The following is an 8,210-nucleotide window of genomic DNA, read 5'->3' as shown; positions in this document are numbered from 1 at the left end:
AGGGTGGGGAACAAAATCACCCCCACGAGTTGGTATTTTTATCATTTTTCAGAAAAAGAAACAGAGCAATTATGCTATATCATAGACCAAAGGAATAGTGAGATTAGGACATGAATCTTTCTTTGCCTGAATCACCTCTAAAGTGTATGCTCTTCAACTTCTTCCAATAGAAAATCTGTGTCTAGAATCCTCATCACCTATATTCAAAGGCTGTGTCTTGTTTCTTCTCCATTCCTGCTGCAGACATTATGTGCAAATGTCCCCTCTCACATCCTCACTATGAGCTAAACTGTGAGGTCCTTGAGGGGGGGGTTGTCTTCTATCACCTACCTCTAATGTCGTAATGCCTGGCATGTAGTGGATGCACAGATGTTCGCTTACTAAATGAATGAATTCATTCCAATACTTTAATCCTTCTCATTCAAATCTAGTTCATGCTGTGAACTTGCCTTATGAAGAAAAAGGTTAATTCAGCCAAGGTAAATTCCAAGCAGCTCATGTACAAAATTATTAGAAAATGAAAATTAATTGAGGTATGTTTGAACACTCAGAATTTAATAAACCCATTTGGTACATTTCCGGGAATTAATTGTTGCCTCTGGAACTAAAGGGCAGCCATGATGGCTATCATTTGTATCCAAAATTGAGAATGAGACAAGAGCTAGGCAGTAAAATGTGTACTACTTATTAAGGACTTGAGTGTGCCTGCTACATGTCATGGCAGGTCTTCTGGGATGGAAGGAAGTGCCACCGTCCTTTCTACAGAAGGCATACGATGACTTTTGGACAGTAGGATATACTTGCTTTGTGCTGTTTTTTCCACAGTCAAGATGCATGGTTCTGAGCAGCCTTTGTGCCACCTGCTTGGATAAAAGTGACTCCAATCTGTCGACTACTTAACATAAATTTCCCTCGGTTAGAAGCCAGTTGACCAACCCTGTCTGGGATTAAAGCAACCACCACCATGTCATCTGCATAAAGTCCCAAACCAAAGGGGTGTGGGATGATCAATCAGTTAACAGGCAGGGAGCAGCAGCAAGTGAGTACAAGTGAAGTGTACAAGTCTCGATTTGTTCCTCCTGATTCTTTCTCCTTCTCAAATGCCACAACGTGTGGACAGAGTTCAAACAAGCAGCATTGTCACGGTGCCACGAAGCGTGATCAGACAGCCTGGAATTCACTTCTCTGATTTGCTGCGTGGGCTGCACACAGCGTGAGTGGGAATGAGAGAAAAGGTTTCATGGGTAGGAGATGACTGTCTCATGATGACACAGAGCTGCCTGCTAAGCCCTTGCTCATCCTGCTCATCCTGAGAGCAAAGGCGGGTGTTCCTCTGCTGCAGTTTTCTCAGGACTGGGCCAAGTCCCTGTCACCCCCAGCACTACCACAACCGCTGCTGTTCTGTCTGCTCCCCTTTTCTTCCCACCCTTTCCTTCTCTTCTTTTGCCTTTCTTTCATTCTTGCTCTCTTCCATGCTTTCTCTAACATTTGCAAACATTAACCCTTTCTTATTCTCAAGACCCTTAAAAGAGCAAATTATTTGTGCTTCCATGCTATGTGCTGCCCATTCCACTGAACCCCTGTAGACACTCAATCTGATTCATATGTGTATCCCCAAACTGGCATCCTCAGCACCTGGTACATGCTTTATGCTTAATAAATGCTCACTGAATGAATGAATGCATGTATGCATAGATGAATGAATGAATGAATGAATGAATGAACTAACAAGTAAGCCAACATGTTAGAATTGTGGTGTCACCTCTCTGTGGAACGACAGTTTTATAGCCTCTTTAGTCTTTGCTTGTTTTACTCAGACCAAATACAGTGAAGTATTTGTAAAGCCTGGAAGATTACAAGTGAAAGAACATTGTTTTAAGGATACAATCAGTGATAGTGCATGAAAGAACATATAACATATGATGGTTTGCATCCAATCTCCGTGACTTATAAGCTAGGTGACCTTGGTCAAGTTATGTAAACTCTCTTAGCCTTCTTCCCCCCATAAATGAATTGGGCATCATAGTATATGCCGCATGCAGTCAGTATGAGGAGCAAATAAAATAACGTGTGAAACACAAGACAAGGTGTCAGGAGTATCATAAGCATATACTAAATGGTAATGCTAATGATGACAATAAATAGGATGACATTGATGTTGATGCTGATGATTACTAATGCTTAACATTAGTATTTTAAAAGACTTAATGAGCTGCTGAGATAATCTACTACTTTCCAAAACATTTGAGGTGAAAAAATATATATAACCTACAAAAACTAGTTGTGCTTAAGGCCTAATACTATAAATCAGGAATATTCTATATGTACCTATATCATAAATATATTTAGTTTACCAATTGACCAAAGAATCATATTTAAGAGTGCTTTATTCCTAAATCTCTGATTACTGTGAAGAAATTATAAATATTGGACAATTAATTACTAGTATCTTTTATTAATGTTTTAATTTCTGTAAAATGCAATGTGTTGATTGCTTGGAAAGCAAAGTTTACAAGTTGGTCCTGACATCAGTCTTTCAAGTAGATAAATCAGGGTTACTTACTCTCAGCACTACTAACATTTGAGACTAGATAATTCTTCATTGGGGGTGCTGTCCTGGGCATTGTGGATCATTAACTAGCACCCCTGGTTATCTCCCCACTAGATGACCTAGTTGTGACAACTGAAACCTCAAATCGTCTCCAGATATTGCATCCCCCCCACCACCACCATCCACTGAGATAGGGTAATGAGTTCTATTGCATTGGGAGCAGGACAAGTGCCAGCTGTGAGTGTCCTTTTAGCCCATGGAAATCTTTGTGCCAGTGTACAAAGTTCTACAGAAATGGGTCCTGAGTCACCTCAGCCTTCTACCAAGCTGGCTGGAGCAGATGTACTTCTCTTGTCTCAGGTGTACCCCCTGAAAGCACTCACCAATTCCAACTCCCCCTTGAAACCATCCAGGTAGCTTCTGTGTGTTTGCTGTGAAGAGGCTCTTAAAGCAACTACCACAATCAGCTTAAAGGCTCTTCGCCATCACCTTCAAGAGTACTTTATTCCCACACAAGCTGTAACCAGGGCCTAGAACAACAACTTTTTTCCAGGCAGGAAAACAAATTAATAAAACCTTGATGCAGTTCAGAACCACAGCAGAACCCACCTTTATCATAACCAAGTGGGAAGCAAAAAAAAAAAAGAAAAAGAGCATCATAAATCAAAAGAAATTTTACTTCATTAGAGAGTGGAAAATCTCAGCACAAAAACATTTCCTTCAAAGAAAGTGAATAGAGCTTCTGTAATTGGGTCAAAACAGGGACTATTTCAAAATTGAGGACAAAAAAATTTCCAGCAAACCACAGTGAAGACATTTGGCGAAGTTGGTGGGGTTTTTTAAAGTTTTCTTCTATGAAAAACAATAAATGTCCTCTGTCTTCTGACAGAAGGAAAAGGTTATGAAATCATGGTAAGTCAAAGATTATGAGAAATAAATCATCTTAATTCTGAAGGCTGCAAAGCTGTTTTAAAGATACTTTTAGAGCAAATGTAAAGTGGAAAAGAGGAAAGCAAATAAGTGCTATAAATAATGCTATGTAAGAAAAAAGTTAAAGGAGAACCAATTCCCATTTACTGAGTACTTAAATTTACCCCATCCCAGGAGCTGTGCCTGGATGTAATTTTTAAAATACATCTCCCTAATCCTTCACAAGTACCTTATGACGGAAATGCTATTTTCTGCTTCAGTGAAATGATGAAATAGAGACGTAGAGCTGAAAATTGCAAAGGTAGAAGGTAACGAGACTTAGTCTTCATGATCCCAAATCCCATATTGTTAGCAATTTTGTTGTATTGCATCCTGTATGTTATCCCAATGGAAAAGACTACAGGGAAGCTGTCCAGTGAGTAATATGCTAGAATGGTGATTTTATGGGCAATTATTTAATTTCCAAGCTTTTATTACATCGTTATAGTATTTATGACTAGATTTTTTAACTTGTATTTTACCATTTGAAAGGGGTGATATTTTTATTCATACTCAATTTAATCATCTGCCATTTGTGTAGATATGGATCATTTACTCTAGGATGATCAAGGACATGTTTCCCAACATGGAGTTGCTCATATTGATTTGATTGGTTGATCATTGATTTGAGATCTTTCTTCTTTTTTAATAGAGACATTTACAGATATAAATTTTCCTCTATGCTCTATTTTTGCTACATCTCACAAATTTTGGTATGTTGTGTTTTCATCTATGTTTGTCTCAAAGTATTTTCTAATTACCCTTGTGATTTCTTCTTTGACTAAATTGGTTATCCAAGAGTGTGTTACGTTCCAAAACTTGTGAATTTCCCAAACTTCCTTCTGTTATTGGCTTTTAATTTCATTCCATTGTAGTCCAAAAACATAATTTACATGATTTCAATCATTTTAAATTTATTGAGACTTGCTTTACATCCTAACATATGGCCTGTCCTGGACAGTGTGCCATGTGCACTTGAGAAGAATGTGTACTCCACTGTTGTTGGATGGTCATTCAAGTCTTCTGTTTCTGATCTAGACTGAATTTTTATGCTCCCCTCAAATTCATATCTTGAAACCTAACCCCTAACGTGATGGTACTTGGAGATGGGGCCTTCAGGAGTTGTTTAGGTCACGAGGTGCCTTTAAAAAGAGACACAAGAGAGCTCCCTTTGTCCTTTCCACTATGTGAGGACCCAATGAGAAAGTGGCAATGTATGAACCAGGAAGCAAGTTCTCACCAGATACCAAATCTGCCAGAGCCTTGATCTTGGACTTCTAGCCTCTGGAAATGTGAGAAATAAATTTCTGTTCTTTATAAGCCACCTAGTCTATAGTAATCTCCTACAGCAGCCCAAATAGACAAAGAAAATGTCCTTGTTGATCTTCTGTGCAGTTGTTCTATCCCTTGTTGAAAGTGGGGTATTGAAGTCTCTTGCTATTACTTTTGAACTATTTCTCCCTTCAATTCTGTCAGTTTGCTTTATGTATTTGGGGGGTCTGTTGTTAGGTACTAAGTGCACTTTTCATCAAGTATCTGGGTATATCAATTTTCCCTCCTGCTGACACTCTCAAAATTAGCCCTTAAATCAGCAGGAATGATGGTGATGCATAAAGCTTAACATTTAAGAGTAATGAGCATCTGAAGTTCTCCTCAATCAGAGATGGCATTTCTGTGGATAATTGGTTGGTAAATATGTCTTATCTGGGCATAAATGTTCTTTGAAAAACAAAGTCAAAGAATTCCTGAAAATTAAATGATTAAATGCTTTTACAAGTTTTTCTCCCCTTTTGAGAAATATGAGTCAAATTAGATATTTTCCCTAATTTTTCAGTTTCCCAGAAGAACAAAATTATTTATCAATAAATTAAAGTTAAACTTCTGAGCCCTTTACTGGTCATGGTACACAAACTAACTTTCAGCCCTTGAAAGAAAAGCTAATCTTGTTTTTAAGTAGTAATCTCCCTGAGGATACCAGGACTTGGGAAGTCTACAAGAACACATTCCTAGGTGGTATCAGACTTGCTGTGGTCAGGGCACCAGTAACATTCTACAGGCATGCCTTGTGTGCTCAAGATGTGCCTCAGCTTTTAAGGAGCTATATTCTGGCATTATGAAGAATGTATAAACAAGAAAAATAATACATCACTTTGGTATGTATTGTAACAGCATAAACAGAAGATGCCAGGAATGGGGCAGAGTGCTTGAGGGGGAAAGCACACCTTCCCCAACAGGGCAAAATGGTTCTTTTCAGATCTACAGAATCCATATTAAAGGTTGATTGGCTAATGTAGGGTATGGGACAGAAACATACTTGAAATCATGGGCCTGCATGTAGGTATACAGGAGTGGTAGATCATTCCAACTCACTCTCACTTATTGACCTACAGCAATGTTTGTCAAAGTATGGTCCAACACCCACTGGATGTCCTCAAGGAACTTCCTGATACAAAAATGCAAGTTTTCTTCGTTCTTAAAGGTAAATGGGAATTAATTCCTTAGATTTTTCACTTTTATACATAGTCAAAAACTACTAAATGATTTATTAAGAATCAGTAACATTTTGTATTTTTCTGAAACCGTGGTTTAATGCATAATCATCAAGTCTGGCTGCCACACCACATTTGTCCACACTGCAATTTCCAACACAGAGAGAAGTACTTCCTGCAACTTCAGAATAACAATTTCTTTCTAGTGCTTCATCAGTCCCAAGACTTTCAATTGCTGCTATCTTTGTGTTCATTGACATAATTGTAGAATTGTTCTTAAGGTTTATCTTTGTTAATCATTTTGCCTGTAATTACTACATTGCTACCATTTAATATTTATTTTGTTCTTCTCCAAATTGTTATCACTGAGTCCTTTTACCACTGGAAAAAGAGATGGTAAGGGTGGGTTATGGCATCTTGTTTTGCTCTTTTCTAAAAATTTAAGTATTGCCCTAGAGCAGTGGTTCTCAACCTTCCTAATGCTGCGACCATTTAATACAGTTCCTCATGTTGTGGTGACCCCCAAACTATAAAATTATTTTTGTTGCTACTTCATAACTGTAATTTTGCTACTGTTATGTCTTAGGCAACCCCTGTGAAAAGGTCATTCGACCCCCAAAGTGGTTGCGACACACAGGTTGAGAACCACTGCCCTAGAGGAACTGTTTGATCTCACCTCACTCGTCCATAAATGATGCTCTGGACATCCCATATATCCAGAGGCCATCTCTGGACCTGTGTTTAAACCAATACATTTCTGCCACCTCCTTGAAAGTATCCCTGACCCTAAATCATCATGAGTTCCTCCTCTCTTAAGTCATCAAATTGTTTATCTCAACTGCCTAGATGTTAGTGGGTCATAAACAGCTGTGGGATATCTTGAATCACTGAATTCCTATCTAATTCTTGAACTGCTATCTACCTTTTTTTTTTTTTTATCCTCACCTGAGGACATTTTTCCATTTTTTGTACAGATAGAGTGGGAGGGAGAGAGAGGGAGAGAGAGAGAGAGAAACATCGACATTTCGTGGCTGCCACCCGCACGACCAACCAGGGCCGGGGACAAACTGCAACCGAACTACATGCCCCCAGCGGGAACCGAACCCAGGTCTCTCTGGCCCGCAGGCCGACGCTCTAACCGCTGAGCCAAACCAGCCAGGGCGTACTGCTATCTACCTTTTGAAGTATTTTATCTTTCCACCAACACTTAATTATCCTGAGAGCAGGGACCAAGTTTGACATCTATATATCTTAGCACAGAATGAAGAAAGGCCCATGGTACAGAAGCTAGTTACAAAGGTTCTTTACTGGCCACCTGTGGTCCGATCTGAAGGTTGGGGGGGAGCAGAAATGGACAAAGAGTCTATTGAACATCATCACTTAGCAGTTCTGCATGTTCCCCAGATCCCTGTCTATGAAGTGTGAGGTGGCATCTACTGCAGCTACAAGCAAACAAGCTGACAGTGGCTTCTGACGGTGGGCATGAGGGATTCCTGATTATGCAACAAACAGCAAACATGGGAGTGTTGGAAGGCTCTTGATTTTCCAACATCACCACTGGTCCTGTCTCTTCGTCTGGCTCCTAGACTTGCTTAAATCACCATCTGACCACCTTAAAACTCAGCCAGGAGAATCCTGAGAGGTATGTGGCTGAACACCCTCTCTTTCCTGCCCTGTGCCTATTTCAGCCTGGAATGGGGCCACATTTGGGATACTCCTTTGTCTCTTGGTCCTGGCTCAGTATGTGCTGTCTTCATGTTAGCTGGTTCTGGTTCCTTATTGGGTCCAGGCACTGTTTTTTTGTTTGTTTGTTTTTTGCCACAAGTACTGATCTCTAACTAAGTAGTCATTGGTGTTTCTGGTTCTTGTCTCAAAGTGTTTTTAATTGATTTCCACGAACAATTCTAGCCATGACACAGAGCATGGAAATAATCTAAAATCTCACTTAAAAAGAGGTGCTGATCTTGGCTGGAAGGAGATGCTGCTCCATCTTATATGTCTAAAGTACTATAATAGTTATACTCTGGACTTTGAGCCTTGGATCTTGTGGTTTTCACAGTGTTTGGCACTGTGGACTTATTCACAGTCTTCAATCAATGAATAACACATGATGAGGGTAGGTGACATAAAGTGGTGGCCCAAGAAGGAGAAAATCAATCCAACCAGTGAAGGGTTAAATTAAGTCTGGTCCCAGGTATGTA

The sequence above is a fragment of the Molossus molossus genome, unplaced genomic scaffold (genome assembly GCF_014108415.1).
Source record: "Molossus molossus isolate mMolMol1 unplaced genomic scaffold, mMolMol1.p scaffold_m16_p_2, whole genome shotgun sequence".
Lineage (NCBI taxonomy): Eukaryota > Metazoa > Chordata > Mammalia > Chiroptera > Molossidae > Molossus > Molossus molossus.
The sequence above is the reverse complement of the archived record's forward strand: the minus strand, read 5'-3'. Positions refer to the sequence as shown.